This window comes from Peromyscus leucopus, chromosome 11 (assembly GCF_004664715.2).
Source record: "Peromyscus leucopus breed LL Stock chromosome 11, UCI_PerLeu_2.1, whole genome shotgun sequence".
Classification (NCBI taxonomy): Eukaryota; Metazoa; Chordata; class Mammalia; order Rodentia; family Cricetidae; genus Peromyscus; species Peromyscus leucopus.
In genome coordinates this window covers 47,863,198-47,881,308 of record NC_051072.1, presented here as the reverse complement: position 1 = coordinate 47,881,308, position 18,111 = coordinate 47,863,198, and the positions used below count along the sequence as shown (strand labels likewise).

Genomic DNA, 18,111 nt, shown 5'->3' with positions numbered 1-18,111 from the left:
GCAAAATTTGGAAGTATATATATGTGGTGGAACTGTGTGTGCAAGTGAACAGGCACATATGAAGTCATCTCCCATGGTGCAAAATATATAATGCTGAAACGGAGAAGTCAAGAAGCCGCAACACAAACATCTTAGAGTTACAAGGGTAAAGAGGAGACGGGATTGCTTGGACCCATGTTTGTGGGAACAGGATTTGTAGAATGACTTATATACTATGTGCACAAGTAACTTTGATATGATGAGAAGTTGCTTTAGGAAGAATTCTTGAGTCCTGATGGCTCAGCAGTTAAGCGTACATACAGCTCTTGCAGAGGACCTGAGTCTGGTTCCCAGCGCTTGTGTGCGATGGCTCATAACCAAATGTAAAGCCAACTGCAGGGGATTGAATGAGCTCATCTGGCCTTCTCAGGAAACTGCACTTCCATACATCACCCATTCCCCTTACATGCAATTAAAACTTAAAATAAGGGGCTGAAGAGGTGGCTCAGAAGTTTGGATCACTGATCACTGTTCTAGAGGTCTCAGGTTCGATTCTCAGCACCCATATAGTGGCTCACAACCATCGGCCGCTCAACTTGCAGGGAACCCAGCACCCTTTTCTGGTCTCTGATGGCACCAGGCACACATGCAGGAAAAACATCCATGCACATAAAATAAAACCAAAAACGTTGTCATGTAAAGCTAAAATAAAGTAAAAGAAAGAGAAGAATTCTTAATTTTTTTGATGTGCATTGGTGTTTTGTCTGCATGTATGTCTGTATGAGGGTGCCAGATCTCTTAGAGCTAGAATTTCAGACAGTTGTGAGCTGCCATGTGGGTCCTCTGGAAGAACAACCAGTGCTCTCAACCACTGAGCCATCTCTCCAGGCCTCCAAGAAGAATTCTTAAATTTATGAAATCAACTCTAGAAGTGAGGAATGTGCTGACTTCTGAGACAAAGTTTGAACTTAGATATATTTTATTTTTTATTTTTTTTGGGGGGGATGATGGTTAATTTCTCTGTTCCCTAGGCCTGGGGAAGGGCTGGGTAAAGTTGTTCCCCAAAGTCTTCACATCTCCCCTCCTCCCACATTCGAATTCTACTTTTATAAAAGAATAAAAATGCCCATTATTCTGTTTGTAATAACTCTGGTAAAACAATAAGGTTCATTTAAACAAGGTTTTTTTTTTTTTTTTTTTTTTTTTTTTTTTTTTTTTTTTTAAATTGAAACTTATAAAGGTGAAACTTAGGGTAAACTCGATATTTTAGAAAAAAATTTTTATTACATATTACATTTGTTGATAGTGTGCCTGCAGGTGTGTGCATCACAGCCCCAAAGTGGAGGTCAGAGGACAATTTGTAGGACTTGGTTTTCTTCTTCTACTATGTGGGTCCAAGGGATGAAACTCTTGTCTTCGTCAGCCTTGGTGGCGAGTGCCTTTATCTCCTAAGCCATCTCGCTGGTCCCCCATAAGTATGACTTCTAGGGGTGGGAGTTCCAGGAGCCTTTTTGTTTACCTAGGAATCAGTAAGCTGACAGTATTTGGCATCCTGCAGAGGCCTGGTCCAATTCTTAGTTCTCAAGGACCAAGGATTCAGCCTGTACTGCCACATTTTGCCATTAGAGGGCAGTGCAGCCGCGAGTGCCCAGGAAGGAGGGGGAGAAGGAGAGGATGCTTAGCACCTGGAGAGTGGGAGGAAGTGTCTCGCAGTGTTTGCACTCGAAGCATCTCAGTAGCTAGATACTTCACTGGGCACAAATGGCGTGTCCTCTTCTAAATTTCGTGCGAATCCGAAAAGGCAGTAACTTCGATCTTAATGCATGTTTTATGGCCACTTATTTCGCTTTGGGCTGGAAATTTATTAGGAAAACGAAGAAAAAAGGCAAGAATAACTTTAGATGGGCACATCTCCATTTCCCCACTTTTGCAATAGGTTTGGTACATGCTCTGAAAGAGCACAGTGCCGGCTGAAACGTGCGCTGTTTCTTCTCTATTATTCTAAAATAGATGTGTTTCTCTCACGCATGGATGGACCATTTACCCCTGATTTGTATCTCTGGGACAAATCTGACTCGTTAGCGCCGTTATTTGTAAACTGCTAACCTGGTTCCCGGTGCTCTTGTAACGCTGTCTTGATGGGTTGCTGTGAAAATGTGAAGCTGCCTGTCAGGCAGGAAAAATTATGTAAAAATGATGTGGGTATAGAAAATGGAATCGACAAAATGTAATAAACTCCCCCTGGGCTGAAGAGCCGCGCTGCATATGCAATGAAGTGCTTTAGGATTACGTCACCTTTTATATAACATCTGGCAGTGACTTTTATTTCAGAGTTAATTTGAAGAAGCCAGGAGCTTTTTTTTTTTTTTTCCTTCTCCCTCCCCTCCCTCCCTTCCTGGAGCCTGCCTTTATCTGAAAGAAGAAAAAGGAACAGTTACATTTTGCATGCAAAGAAAACCAGTGTGGCTAGATTATTCCCTTGGGGTAATGAAGAAAGGAAAAAAGAAAAAAAAAAAAAAAAAAAAAAAAAAAAAGGTCAGGTGAATAAAGCCGAAGGAATTCTTAGTGAAACTGGACCGATGCAAGCTACCACACAGGTAACCTGGGTGCCTCGGCCCTCCCTTTCTATCTCCTCTGCCCTTGCTTGGTCCGGCTACATATACCTGAGCCAAGGATACCACGGCAGTATTTTGTCTGTAAATATTTGATTCAAAGTGAGGGCTTATAAAAATGGCCAGGATGATTACAGAAAGTCCTTCAGTTTCTTCCTTAATCCTTTGAGAAGAAAGTCATCCCTCCAAACAACACCTGCCTTCTAGAAACACGAATCTATCACGGTATTCATACAGCCAGCTCACCTCTTTTTCCCGGTCTATACTGACAGTGGTGAAGGTCTATGTAATGGAATCCCCTCTCACGAAACTGAGGGTTTGGGAGGGTTGGGGAGCCTTTTTGCATTTCTCTTTACTCCCCTTGACGCTTCTCTGCCCAGCTTGTCTCGGCACAGCCTGGTCTTTGCTGAACTGTGTTTGATGACCTCACTGTCCCCTTCACGGTGCATTTTGAATCTTCTGTCCTTACTAAAACCCCCCACATGTCCTTTTCTGAATCTCAAGGCCATGCCTACAATTCAGACCAGGTATCCTCTTACCTTTTGCAGCTGATGACTTTCCAACAGCATGTTTGAAAGTTAGTGGGATGTTTCAAAGTCAAACAATGGATTTGCATATTATAAGGGAGAATGTGTTCTCCAGGAGCTGAAGTAGATGATGAAATCCCTAATTATGATTTCTGCCAGTACCGCCTCCCTCAGGCCTTGGCAACCCTGTGGGTGGGTGAGAACAGGCACATGGGCTGGAGTGGGCGGCAACTGCCAGTCGCTGTGGGCTGAGGGAAGTTAATCCAGGAATCTCTCTTTCTAAGACGTGGCTCTTCTTGTAAGCCCAGCTTCACAGGGCAAGGAATGTGCTGCAGGGTCTGGATGTTACCCTACCTCTGAGGACAGTCGTGTGAGAGCCTGTGAGATGATTGGCATCGCACCAGAGGACATGGTGTACTGAGTGGACATGGGTAGAGTGTTGGAGGAGGTGGGGCCAGCCAGAGGACACTTCAGGGTTGATGATCTCACATGGGCTAGCAAACTCTAGGATCACTGGCCAGGAATGCTGAAGTCTTTCAGGCAAGGAGTGGTCTTGACTTTGTCAGTGGGGACTTTGTATCTGGCAGGGTGGGAAACAAGTTATGTTTACCCTCCTCCCAGAAGCCATGGCTGCTGGTCATGGGTAGCTCTATTGTTTCTCTGAGGTAATTTAGATTGAATTTTGAGTAAAGTCTGGAGGTGTTAGTGTGTTTAATATTTGATGCTGTGGTATGTAGACTATGAATTGTTGCATGGCATACTACCCCCGAATGCAGTGTTAGCATAAATTATCTTTTAATTGTATGCCATCAGTTTGTGGGTCAGAATTTTGAGCCAGTGTTCAGCTGGGCAATTTAACCAGAGTGACTTAGTGGTCTAGTGTGGACCAAAGGGTCCATGATGGGTTCACTTATGTGACTGGTGTCTTACATAACTCGATACAGACTTTGGACCATTTTCTTTCTTCAGGACCTCTCCATAGGTTCTCTCTAGAAGAACCATTGGGATTTTACACAGTGCCTCACTCAGAATTTGGCCAGCTCTCTTAAAGACTAGGCATAGAATTGGCATTGTACCAACTCTATCATACTTCTGTGGTCAAATCCATCACAGGGCAGCCCAGAAAGAACACAGAATGTATGAGGATGGGCAAGAAGCCGAGATCTTCCCTGTCTGTGCTGGTAGCTAAGGGTCAGTTTCCCCAGGGGAATGGGGGGGGATGGGAGAGCTACTCTACCTTCTCCTCCACCTGAGGACGGTGTTCCAAAGGAAGGTTTGGGAAGGTTTCTCATTTTCTCCACAGCTGTGCCAGTGAGAACCAAGCAATAGATTCTGCAGGCTTGAAAGCCTTTCAGAGTCTTCTGTTTGTACAGAGCAGGACAAGGAAGAGCTAGAATTAGTTCCTTAAAATTCTGGTCGGACTACATTTAATTTCTTTTGTCGATAAATTCTATATAATATACAGAACACAGCAAACTCGGGAATAGGAATGTTGCTTCCTGACTGTAGCCACGGCACGATACTGGCAGCCATTGGAAGGGACTTCTTTTCATCACTCATTTAATAAGTCAACTTTCCCCCTCCCTTCTCCTCCCTTCCTCTTTTCTCCCCACTCTTCTCCCCTCCCCTCCTGTCCTGTCCCTTCCTTTTCTCTCTCCTCATCTCCCGAACCCCCATGTGTGAGAGCACACACACACATACATGGACACACACACACACACACACACACACACACACACACACACAGGCATGTACGTGCCAGCTGAGTCCGGATACTGATGTCAATTTTCTTTCCTCTATCACTCTCCACCTAGTATTTTGAGACAGCCTCTCTCCCGGAACCTGGAGCTTGTTATTTTGGCTGAATTGGCTGTCCAGTAGCTCTGGAGATCCACTCATCTCTGTCTCCCAGTGCTGCTCTCTACAAACATAGATGTATGGTACCACTTTCGGCTTTTACAATTGAGCTGGGAATCTGAATTCAGGTTCTTCATGCATGAACAGCAGATAGATACTTTATCTATAGAACTATCATCCCAATGCCTCGATTAATTTTTGAAAAGAGAATATACACATATAATATAAACTTCAGGAGAAAATAGGGCATGGAATAAAAATCTCTCTCATATTCTTATTCCCCAATCTCCCAGATCTCTTTCTTTGGGCCAGCCAACTCTTTTTTTTGATATATCCTTCTGGTCAAATTCTGTACATATACAAATACTCTCTTTCTCTATTTATGCATATATATATAAATATATAATTGTAGGATACAATTACGTATCTTTTCCCACACAAATAGATGCATATTGTCTTTCCTTCTGTATCCTGATTTTTCATCAAATAGTTTGTTAGAAGCTGTCTCAGACCACTGAACATAGATTAACTTAGTTTTTTTTTTTTTCTGAAAGCTATATGCTATTCTGTTACATGTGCAAATACAATCTTTTTCAAAAAATCAGTTTTGTGTTATGGATGTTTTAGATTTGTTCCAATCTTTTGCTATTATAAGCAACATCACAATGCATAGTCTTGGGCATGCATATTTGTACATATGTGCAACTATATCTAGAAATGAAATTATGGGCTTGGGAGTAAAAGCATTGTAATTCTTCCAGCGATTACCAACTGATCCTCCTTAGAGACTCCATAGCTTTCCATTTCTCTGTTCGGCTTTTGTTGTAGATACTGGGATTACTAATGGAGATTTGCTTTGAGGAAGTCATAGGTGAAAAAAAAAGTTGCAAGACTGAAGAAGGAAAGGATTGAATTTGCCTTTTTATATCAGCTTGCATTTTATGAGATTTCTAAGTACTTTACCAAAACTCCTGGCAAAGTAGACCTATGCCAGACATTCCTTGCTAAGGAGACGCATGCCACATGGAGAAATGGGAAGTCTGGACTCGGCGTAGAAAGAATCTGTTCTAGGCGAACATTGCCAGGACTCATCGTGGGATCCTGATTCAGCCCATTATCCTTTCCTTGACCTCAGTTTTCTTATTTGTCAGATGAGCAGAGAGATGATCTCCAAATTTATTTGATCTTTATCAAACTCTTTTTACTCTTTACCATACAACAGGAAGAATTGTATAGGAATAGCTACAGAATTTGTAAGTCCCTGTACAAAATGAAAATGTGAGGTCTCCATTTAGAAATTTAATTATTAAAAGTTTCACAGTGGCCACAGAAGAGCATTAGGACAACTATTAGTCCTCCAAAGGGTGCGGGTCCTGTGCACCTGCTGTGGTGATAGGTTCACGAGGCCAGCCCTGCTCCCATGGAGATTCTTTCTTCTGGTTTCTCCTAAGTATTTGGTAGTGGTTTGACAGCCATGCATCTGAGATACTGTATTAGATGACTTATTGCTGTGACAAATACTCAGAGAGGAAAGGTAAGGGAGGAAAGGTTTCCTTTTGGCTCACGGTTCGGAGGACTCAGTATGTGGTTGTTTGCTCCATTGTTGTGGGCCTGTGTGAGGCAGAACATCATGGCGGCAACCACGTGTGGTGGAGCAAAGTTGCTTCCCTCATGGTTACCAGGAAACAGAGGGTCAGAGAGGAACTCAGGACAAGATGCAATGGGGAGAGACGACAAGTCTCCAGTGACCTACTTCTTCCGGTTAGGCACCATCTCTGAAATTTCCACCATCTTCTAGGATGCCATTAAATTAGGACTTCATGAGTAGATTTATCCACTGATTAGGAGAGCTCTCATGATCCATTTATGCCTCAATGATTAGTCTTTTCATGGGGAGACACTTTGTAATAAATCATAACATACATAATAAGTCTGCCTAGGTCCACAGACCCTTGCCCTAACCTATAGCTTGTATACAAGGTGTTTGCCGTTTGGACTGTAGGTAGACACCTGACCTAAGGACAACTGGTTTGTAGGGTGGCAAAAAGCCTTCAGGGAAGATCCTGATCAATGAGTGTGACATGATCACTCTGGCAAACAGACTTCCTCTGGAATTTGATCTGATATCTATGGAGAGATTTTAACCATCTAGATAGAGGGCTAGGGAGGGCAGAGTGGAGGGGAATAGGCAGGGAAAGGAGATGGTGGGGAAAGGAGATGCCATACATGTGGTGATTTGCACCTGAACGCCGAACTCTTATTACTTGAGGTAGCCTAATTTACTTCTGTCCTTGGCAACCTGAATAGCACAATTAGCCCAGCATTATGCTAGGCCACCACTTCAGCCTGTTAATGATTAAGCCGTCTAGGGAGTGTGGATTAAGAACAATTAGAAATGGGAAAATAGCTTTAAGCCCTTCATCTTTCCCTTCATCTGCCAGCTACTGCACTGGAATGAGCTGACTGAGTCCTGTTGGCCAGGTGGGGGTGACTGAAGCTCTGTGAAAGGGATTCTTCTATTTTTTTTTTCTTGCTTTATTTATTCATGTGTTAGTCAACTTTATTATATATCCCTAGAGCTGTTTTTATCCCCTAACTTCCCTTACGTTATGCTTGGCATCTTGTTCTACTTCCAGTGGGGTAGCCCCAGGAAAAGAATGTAGCTGTCAAGTGTGTAGCAAGACACATATTTTCTTGGTGCATATCTTTTTCTTTCTGTTGGATTATGCTAATGGATCCCCGGAGTCTGCAGCAGGCTGAGGTAGGAGCTAGGCTAAATGAACTTGGCAGACCTTTTTCAGATTAGTCATGTTAAGGAAAGACTTCCAGATAGTCACTCTCCAGCAACTCACTATAAAATATATACAATCCTGGATACTTTCTCCTCTTCCTTCATGGTTCACTAGCGGCCGAATTTGTTGGTTTTCAGGTGGGCAATCAACTAACTTGGTCAGGAATTCCATAGACTACACCCATTGTAGTTTGTGTTCTAGGATGCATTAAAATCTGCAGTGTGGGGGTGCATTGTTATAATGATATACACTGGTCAGGGTGGCCTGCTTAGACGAGGCATGCATAAAGCTGTATCATTTGAAAGGGGTCCTGATCTGAATGTATCACTCTGTTGCCCGAGTACCTTGGAGAGCATGGACTAGGACTCAGTGGCCACCTTCATAGGTGCCTATGGGTAGGATACCGTTTTACTGTATGGAGTAGATTAACCAAATAAATGCTTAGCTGTAGGGACTAGAGTAACCAAATAAATGCTCCACTGGTACTAAATGTGGAGACAGAGACCTTTCTGTTTGCCTTTCTATGAAGGCACTGGCTTAGGTGTTCTGCCTTGAAAGGATTCAGGCCCAGAATGTGGAGTAAAGGGGGAGAAATAATCTAGCATTCCAAGTTCATTCTTATCTTAGGTACCTTCAGCAGATACCTTGGTATATAACTAAGAAGGACTGGCTTGAGCCTGGGAATCTTGGTGTGATTCCCACAGGAACGTGCTCAAGACAAGTATGCCAAGATTTCTGAAAATGGAAAGGGGGAACTGACCTTGTCATTTTCTAGGTTCATTGGGTAGTGAACTCTAGCAGCCTAAACCTTCCCATGAGGCTGCAGTATTAGCAGAGCAGTAGGTGGGTCAGGAGAACGTCATTTATTTAGGCATTTAAAATATTAACATGTCTGCTAAGAGTCACAAATGTAACATGGAATGGGAGGTGTGAGGGTTGAAGCCTGAGTAACCTCAGGAAACCCAGGGGTGATAGAAATGGCTAGTTATAGAAGGCAAATAGTGGCAGGTAGCACAGTGATATTCACAGAGGCAATGTGGTTTATTTGTCATTGCTGTTTCCCATTTGGCTATGGGAACATTTCATACACTTACATAGTTCATGCCCCACACTAAATGCTGAAACAGCAAGGCCGTTTAACCTAAACCGAATCCAGACCTCCCATCGAACATCACCCACATGTTTTAGTTACTTTTTCATTACTCTGAAGATACACCGTGATCAAGGAATCTTGTAGATGAAAGAGTTTATTGGGGTCTCACAGTTTCAAAGGGTTAGAGTCTGTGACCATCATTGTGGGAGCATGGCAGTGGACGGGCAGGCATGGGAGGAGACCAGTAGCTGAAGGCTCACATCGTCGTGATCCACAAGCACAGGGTGGAGAGAACTCACTGGGAAGACATGGAATTCTGAGCCCTCCAAGTGTGCTCCCAGTGACACATCTCCTAATCCTTCCCAAATAGTTTCACCGACTGTGGACCAAGTACCCAAACATGCGAGCCTATGGGAACCATTTTCATTCAAACAACCACACCATGTATACAACATCATGGTTGCATCTTGAAAGTCCTCAGAGGAGCCCCCATGGTATTGGACTAGGCCCTCTGGTTAAGCGAGAGAGTCGTTTAGCTTGAACTGTTTAGGGGGCCCCCAGGCAGTGGGAATGGGACCCATCCCTAGTGCATGAGCTGGCTTTTTGGAGCCTAGTGCCTATGCGCAACCTTGGTGTAGGGAGGAGGGCCTTGATGGACCTGCCTCAACTGAGTGTACCAGGCTCTGCTGACTTCCCATGGGAGACCTTGTATTGGAGGACGTGGGAATGAGGGGTGGGTTGGGGGAGGAGGGCTGAGGAGTGGGAGGAGGGAGGGCAAGGGAATCTGTGGTTGGTATGTAAAATGAATAGAGAATTTCTTAATTAAAAAAAAAAAAAGAAAGTCCTCAGAGAATAGCACCAATGCATATATAGGACTCACAGTTTTCTCAGGTAAGGAGGAGTCTCCTTCTTTAGAATCTCGCTAGAGCCTTCAGCTGATATGTGATAGAGCTCTTTGCTCCTAGAGGCAAGGCTCATGATGCCCACATCAACCTCGACACCCACAGGCTCTGATTTGGACTAAGAGAGAGCAAGCACACAATCCATGGATTAAATAAAATGCCAGTGAACAGTAAAGATTAGGCAAAATTGCAAGAGATTCCACAGGCCAGAATGATGAGTGGATTGGATAATATGATGTAAAGTTTCCCTTAAAATTTTGCCTTTCCTCCATTAAACCTGGTCACAAAATGTTTAAATAACATAAAACAAAAAGCAATATCCTAACTTCTCATTCCTCCTGTATTATTTCTTTCTTCAGAGGCAACCACTGGTGATTTATTCACACCCAAATGTGTGTGTGTATTCAAGTATTCAGGTTTTTAAAAATGTAAGTGGTAGGATACTGCATACGTGGTCATACTTAGCAGTTTGCCTAAGTGCAAGCAGTCTATAAGTTGTAGTAGTATTCTCTTATAGGTGAAATTTAATTTTTTCTTCAGTAAACAATACTGCATCCCGAGGATGGTGGTGAGTATTATGATCCCAGTACCTTGGAGCTGAAGGCAGAGGAGGATCAGGAGTTCAAGATCACCCTTGGCCACTTGGAGAGTTGAGGCCAGCATGGGCAATGTAAGACCTTGTCTCAAAAAACCAAATCAACTAACCCAACAAAATAATACTGTAGTAATAGTCTCACAATTAGCCTTCTTAAGTAGAACTGGATATACATTTTTCAGAACTATAATGCTGTCAAATTGCCACCTGAAGGATATTCATTCTCATCTCACCACAGTGAATAGTAGTATCTATTTTTTTCTATGTCTTTGGCAACTGTGGATATTGTCAATCTTGCTAATATTAGTCAACCTGGGGGGGCAAAAAAGAATGAGATAGTTGTTTTAGCTTATATTTCATTGATTAGGAAATGTTAAGCATATATTTTCTGTATTAATTGAGCTTTTTAATTTATTCTCCTGTGAATGCAGCTTATCTACTTTTATTGTATTTGTTCATTTTATTGACTTTATTATTTGTTTATATCATCATCATCATCATCATCATCAGTGTGTGTGTATATGGGCACATGCATGTGCATGTACCATAGTGTGCATGTACAGTCAGAGGCCAACTTGGAGAAGTGAGTTTTTTTCTATCCACATTTACTTAAGTTCTGGGGATTGAACTCGAGTCATCAGGCTAAGGTAGTATCATACTGTTCCTGAAAGTCACTAATAGTGTATCTCCTTGACATAATTTACTTGGATTTGATGTATTTAACATACATTATGCACTTCAGCATTTATCAATTTCCTTTGTCTTCAGGGTCTTATATTGTGAAGAAGTATCTGTTGTCAGCCTGTTCTCTTAGGACTGTGGGCTGTTGCAACTGCCCTATCATTAAAACATTTCCCCTCAATAATTTTTAAGTAAAAATGTATTTATTCTCTCAATTGTAGCTGGAGTTTTCTCCAGTCCTGCCTGGCCCACGGTCAGGACAAATCTCTCTCACCCACCAGTCCCGCAGCCGCTCAGACCCAACCGAGTAAACACAGAGACTTACATTGCTTACAAACTGTATGGCTACAGCAGGCTTCTTATCTAGTTCTTATATCTTAAATTAACCCATATCTATTAATCTATAAGTTGCTAAGTGGCTCATGGCTTACCGGTATCTTAACATCTTCTCATGGCGGCAGCTGGCAGCATCTCTCTGCCTCAGCCTTCCACTTCCCAGAATTCTCTTCTCTGCTTGTCCCACCTATACTTCCTGCCTGACTACTGACCAATCGCATTTTATTTATACAGACCGATATCCACAGCACTCAATGAATCTGATTTTTATTAAAGTAGTTTGTATAATTTGTCATGCAGGGAAATTTTCCTTTTCTTTCTGCAGAAATTATTTACAGTCATCTACACTTTGATACCTAGCCCCCCCAGCTGTTTCTCTGTGACACCTTGCAGTATGGATCCTTACGATGTCTGTGGATTGAACCCTTCAAAGAAAATACATAATTTTGTGTGATGGGTATACATACCTTTTTTTTTTTTTTCTGAGACAGGGTTTTTCCATGTAGTTTTGGTGCCTGTCCTGGATATTGCTCTATAGACCAGGCTGGTCTCGAACTCACAGATCCGCCTGGCTCTGCCTCCCGAGTGCTAGAATTAAAGGTGAGTGCCACTGCTGCCAGGCTATGTACCTTTTTTTCTCTTGTGGAGAGAGCACCCAAGTTTTCATTAGATTCTCAAAAAGATGTTTCATCTATTAAGATCAGGGAGACCTGGGTTACGTGATCTCTTCTGCCTTCCATCAGGAAGCCTTATATCTGTATACCTTTCCAAATCTGCCCTTGCATTTCATTTCAGTTGTGGTGGTTTGAATAAGAATGGTTTTTTATAAGCTCATATATTTGAATGCTCAGTCATCAGGGAGTGGCAGTATCTGAGAAGGGTTAGGAGGTGTGGCCTTGTTGGAGTAGGTGTGGCCTTGTTGAAGGAAGTGTATAATTGAGGGTGGGCTTGGAAGGGTCAAAAAGCCCACACCTGTCCCAGTGTTTCTCTCTTTCCATCTCTCTCTCTCTCTCTCTCTCTCTCTGACTGCAAATCAAGATGTAACTCTCAGCCATTGCTCCAGCGTCATGAGTAACACCATGTTCTGGCCATGCCCCTGCCATGAGGATAATGGACTAGCTCTAAAACTGTAAGCAGACCTCCCGTTAAATGCTTTCTTCTGTAAGTGTTGCCTTGGTCATGGTGTCTCTTCCCAGCAATAGAACAGTGGCTAAGACAGAAGCACCTTCTAATTAATTCATTCAACAAGTATCAAGTGAGCACTTACAACATGAGGTATTGTGTCACCCAAGTTCACTAAACTGAAAGTTGTTCCCTATTGGCTGATAGTCTGCATTGGAGAAAAATAATCCATCACATAAGAACATGTTATAAGTGCTTATCACAGGTACGGCAACTTTTAGATTTGTGAGTGTCTGAGCATTTGTAGGTGTAGTGTTATTTCCAAAATATCTGATGCCATTGGGGGAGAGTCAGGAGAAAGCTAAGTAACCAGTTAGAAGCCTATGGAGAAGCATAGGGAAGAAAAATTAGAGGATCAACTATGACTGGGGCTGTGTGGAAGGAATGGGAGAGATTCAGAGCATACTAAGAAGGAAAAGCAGATGGGAATTGCTTATTGAGGCATTGAACACGAGAACTCATGGGGAACTAGAAATCAGAAATAGCTGCTGGTTGTTTGGCTTCGGTGAGTGGTTTCCTGGTGGAGTCATTGCTGAACTAGGAAACAGAGCAAAGTTCCAGATCTAAGTGAAAGTTTAGTTCTGCACATTTGCAGTCTTGTGTAGGGATATAGAGCCAGAAATGGACACGATCATCCTAAGTAGGGGTATAGACACAGCAAAGATCTTGGGACTATCAGGGCTTTAGAGGATCATGGAGAAAGGATAAAGTTAGTGGTTGAGAGAAGAGATAGGAGAAACAGGGTGAAGTGTTGCAGATAAATCAACCAAGGTCAAGGCAGGAAAGAGCCCACTGATGAAGCTTCCTCAAGAGTACTTTGCAGGGAACAATGGAGTAGAGGCTTCTGGGAGATGTGATGTGGTTTCAAGGAAGGAGGCTGAAAGAGAGAATGAGGGGGAGGTGGCAAGGATCTTGTAAATAGATATTTTTCACCCAAAGCATCATGGTGAGCTGTGATGGTAGCTAGAGAGTGTGTAGGTAGGCTGATTGTTTCTCATGTAGTGGTAACTGATACAAAGTGTTCACAAAGTTTCAAGAAGCTAACCCCAGAACCAATGATTCTGGTGTCTGGTAATTAAACATTATTTTTTCTTTTTATTAGTTCTTTTGTAGACACCATCTCACCATGTAACTTTGGATGGCTTAGAACTTGCTATGTAAATCAGGCTGGACTTAAACTCAGAGAAAAATCCATCTGCTTCTACCTTTTGAGTTCTGTTACTAAAAGCATGCACCACCATCCTGGGTACATTTTAGTTTTGAAAGACTTATGTTCTAGGTTTTTTTTTTTTTTCTGTTGCTGAGATAAAACTACTAAAATCAATTTGGGCATGAAACAGTGTCCTTGGTTTATACATCCCAGTTAGAGTCCATCACTGAAGGAAGTTAGGGCAGGGGCTCCAGGAAGGAGCCTGAAGTGAAGAACTGAAGCAGAAATCACGGAGAAATGCTACTTACTAGCTTGCTCTCTATGACTCACTGAGCTTGCTGTTCATGCAGCCCAGGACCACCTGCCCAAGGATGGCACCACCCACAGTGGGGTGCCCCCCACATCAACAATTAATCAAGGAAATGCCCCTACAGACCTTGTCTAGAGGCCAATCTGGTGGAGACATCTTCTTAACTAAGGCTCCCTCTTCCCAAATGGCTCTGGTTTGTGTCAAGTCGACAAAAACTTACCAGTGCAACTTGACTACTGAACTGGGAAAGAGTTCTTTGGTCAGGGTTTTAAAGGTATTTCAAAACTGAGATGGCTCCGGCACTCACTTGCAGGAAAAAATTCAAAACTTATCAGAACAGATGCTGGCTCTACACAGCGTATAGGACTGTACCAACAAATAGCAGCTCTGCTCCCGTTGCCAGGTAACGATCTAGGTAGATGGAGACAAGCGGCTTTCTCAGGAGTACTTTGGCTGAAGAGACTGATTTCCAGATTGAACTGGTTGGACTTCAGGGCCTCCAGAGGACCAGATTATGGAATGCAACCACATATGCAGAATATATGTAAACACTTCTGCTGGATTACATTGAAGGACAATTTTATAATCACAAATTTAGGGGCAAAGTGAGTCTTAAGACATACAGGAACAATGAAATACTTTGGTTTTTATCTCCCTAAATGCTAAGGTTAAACCACATGGAGGTGGGGCATACCTTTATTCCCAGCACTCGGAAAGTAGAGGCAGGCTGATTTCTGTGAGTTCAGGCCAGCCTGGTGTACAGTGTGAGTTCCAGGACAGCCAGAGTGGTTACAAAGAGAAACCCTGTCTTGAAACAAAACAAAACAGCTAAGGTTAAAAGATAGCGACACGTTTTAGAGGGAGAATAAAATGAACACGACTCATTTGAAGTAAGAATTGTGAGGGCAAGAGAGATGTCAATTTCAAATTCTAGCTTCATTTGGAGCTTGAAGTAGGAGCACAACAGGTATCATCTGCAGCAGAGCACACACAGGTAGAGATTTCCTTCCCTGATGCTTTCTCAGCCATGGGCGCTGGCAGTAGAATTTAAGATGATATGATTTTGCAGGCTCTTGTATGTGTTCTGTTTTTATGGTAGGTCAGGACTCTGGGGCAGAGGCCCACAGCTGGAAGTCAGTACACTTTATCATTACAGTGCACAGCGATGGCTCATTTTCCCCTTTGGTAAGGGCATGATCTTGCATTATTCCAGGATGTTTTTTTTTTTTTTTTTTTTCCCAGACAGGAACCACAGCGCATCTTTTCCCTTTTGACAAATGCCGAAAGATAAGAGAATCGGCCATCTTTCAGAGCTTCTCCTTGTAGCGTATTTGTTGTGATATGTAAGTCTGTCTGGTATACAAATGGACTTAATTATGGTTATTATAACCCCCCTTTTATGCTTCTTGGTGACAGCTCAGAATGTCATGTCTCAATGTACTCTAGAGAAAATTGGAATTTAGAAGTTCGTTTTGAAAGGGAAGAAGGAAAAAAAATGAGAGTTCTGTGGTATGCAGAAAGTGCTTAATGTTCTGTTAGTAAGGAGAGTCAACAGTATTACCTTTCTTGGGTAAAAAAAAGGCATAGATCTGCTTGTTTACTTGGATTCTATGTTGTTATCACTGTTAGGAGATTTTTTTTTTTGGGGGGGGCGTCAGTTTCTTTTATTTTCAACTGTTGCTGATGTTGACTAAATAAATAAACTACTCTACTGGTGCCACCTCTTAGATAGGATGGGAAAATATTCAGATTGAGAACATAGAAGAAAAGAAATAATTTATCTGTAAGTATGTTATTATTACTGATGGTGTTTCTAATTCTCTTTTTCCAGATCACATCCGTCTGAGGAAGCAGGCCTAGAACATGAAGATAACAGCAAGGCCTTGATCATTTTGACCTTGAGCATTTCCCCAGTCCTGGAGGCCTCAAGTATTCCTTGCCTCCTCCACCTCCCAAACTCTTGGCTTCTCAGATATCCCTTCTACTGTTTCCGGCTGCCTCTGCTCTGAGGGTTCGCAGCCTCAGTTGGAAGTCCACGGTGCACCACCTTGATGACCTTGCAGTACTTGAACACTTACCCCTTCCTCGCTCCTCACTGTTTCTCCTCTGAAATGGAAGACGATCCCCGAGAGTAGTCTGGATCTTTCTGTTTTTCTAAAGCTGTTTGAAGCAACTTCACAAATACAGCCCCTGGGGACCGGGTTGAGGGCGAGCAATCTTTGTTTGATGTTCGTCAGTTCTCGGAGCTCTGTCATTGGCTGAGGAAGGCATCTGACGACATCAGCAGTCTCACAGTCAGGGAAGGGGTCTCTGTCTTTCTCAAGGCACTTCTGTGAGAAATTTGGGGCCGAGTTTCAGAGCCTCTGCCGATTGATCCCAATGGTTCGGAAAAGCATCAATTCCTCAGGTAGGAAAACTGCCCAAGAGCCGATTCTGCTCTGATGTAGCTCAGGAGACGGGGCTGCAAATTAAATTCTACTTTTGAAAACCTTCTGAAGCATTTTAAAAAGGAAAATTCCTCCATAAGTGTGCTGACCCGTGATTTTACTAAAATACCTGGAGTCTTAATTAAATCAATTTTTCATCCACTTTCTAAGGTGATCCTCTAGCGGTATCAATGCTTTCCCAACAGCTCTCTAAATTTTCTGCTAATAGTAATGAGATTATGTAAATGAAACCTTTGTTTTTGAATTCTGACCATATCCCTGGTCTCTCGCCACAATATTTCTACCTCATCATGGCCTTTTACTTTGCAACACTGGAGTTTGTAGTAACCAGTCCTAAGATGAGGCTCACCATGTTCTCTTCCTCCAGTCAAGGGCACTTACTCAGTGCTCACGTGGCTCAAACCTGTACAGTGAAGTTGACCCTGTTGGGTCAGGAGGAGGATAGGGTGTGGCCTGCAGGGCATCAGAAGTCCTGTGTATTGCTAGTGTAAGAGGTGATAGAAACGTGAAAAGGCTGCAGGAATCCAGAATTCCAAGAGAGAGGTACTGAAGCAAAGAAGCATAGGGAACAGCTGAGCTGCCAGGGTCTCCACTTGGCATGGGCTATATATTCATTCTTCTTCTAATAATGCATGTACTCTGCAATAAATACCTCTCTGAACAATGTACCTAGCAACCTGTTAGCAACTGGGACTCCCAACTGCAGTGAGCTACACTCCCCCCCCCCCCCCCAAACAGTGTAATAGCTTTCTCCTTTCCTTAATGGCCATCAAGCAGACAGAGTCTCCTCAAATGTATCCCAATACATTTGGGAACTATGGACAATGGGTCAGTCCAATGTAGCCTGGTTCAGCGTACATGTACAACAAGACAAACTGTGTCCTCTAGGTGAACTTTTACTCTTATCATTTTATGCATAATTGGGCATGCATGTGATTAAATTTAGAGGAATCATGGGAAGGGATGTGTACAGTTTTTAAAAAAGTTATATAATTTAATCTGTTACTCAAAATAAGAAACCACCAGATATGCCCCTTAGCAACCAAACTGTTTCTTTGTTTGAACTCTATAAAAGAAAACCATGAATAATAACCAGGGCTTTTGGGTACTTGAACTCACTCGGCACAGTGTCACTTCTGACCGTATTGATTTCTGAGCTGTACTGTTGCCTTGCTTTGAATAAAGTTTCCCCGCTGTTTTGCAATATGTGCGAGCTTTTATTTGACTTCTTTGAGTCAGGGGCCAAGCACTTGGGAACAGCCACTCAGACTTTGATCTCTGGCCACAGTGCCGTAACAGTGATGTGACCTTGCCTTGCATTGGTTTTCCAAGTCAGTAGAAATGGGTTCCAAATTTATTTTACCTGTTAATATGAAATCTGTTAGCCATGGCCTTTAGGCATGTATTTCTTGTTTTCTTTCTTTTATTTTTTTTGTTATACTTCTTTTTTTAATTGAAAACATTTTTTTTCTTCAGAGCTGAGGACTAAACCCAGGGCTTTGCACTTGCTAGGCAAGCGCTCTACCACTGAGCTAAATCCCCAACCCGAAAACATTTTTTTCATACAATGTATTTTGATCATGATTTTCTCCTCTCCCAGATCCTCCCAGATCTTCCCCTCTTCCTTACCCACCCACATTTATGTTCA

General features: G+C 42.6%; 1 long non-coding RNA gene across 2 annotated transcripts; it reads left to right on the top strand.

Annotated features, from left to right (window-relative positions):
- Window positions 1-2,387: 2,387 nt before the first annotated feature.
- LOC114703853 lies at window positions 2,388-17,669 on the top strand. Of its 2 annotated transcripts, XR_003736201.2 has the most exons (3): window positions 2,388-2,576; window positions 15,259-15,359; window positions 15,848-17,669. It is a non-coding gene; the product is annotated as an uncharacterized LOC114703853 (long non-coding RNA). The 2 variants fall into 2 exon arrangements; XR_005092423.1 differs by lacking the exon at window positions 15,259-15,359.
- The last annotated feature ends 442 nt before the right edge of the window (window positions 17,670-18,111 follow it).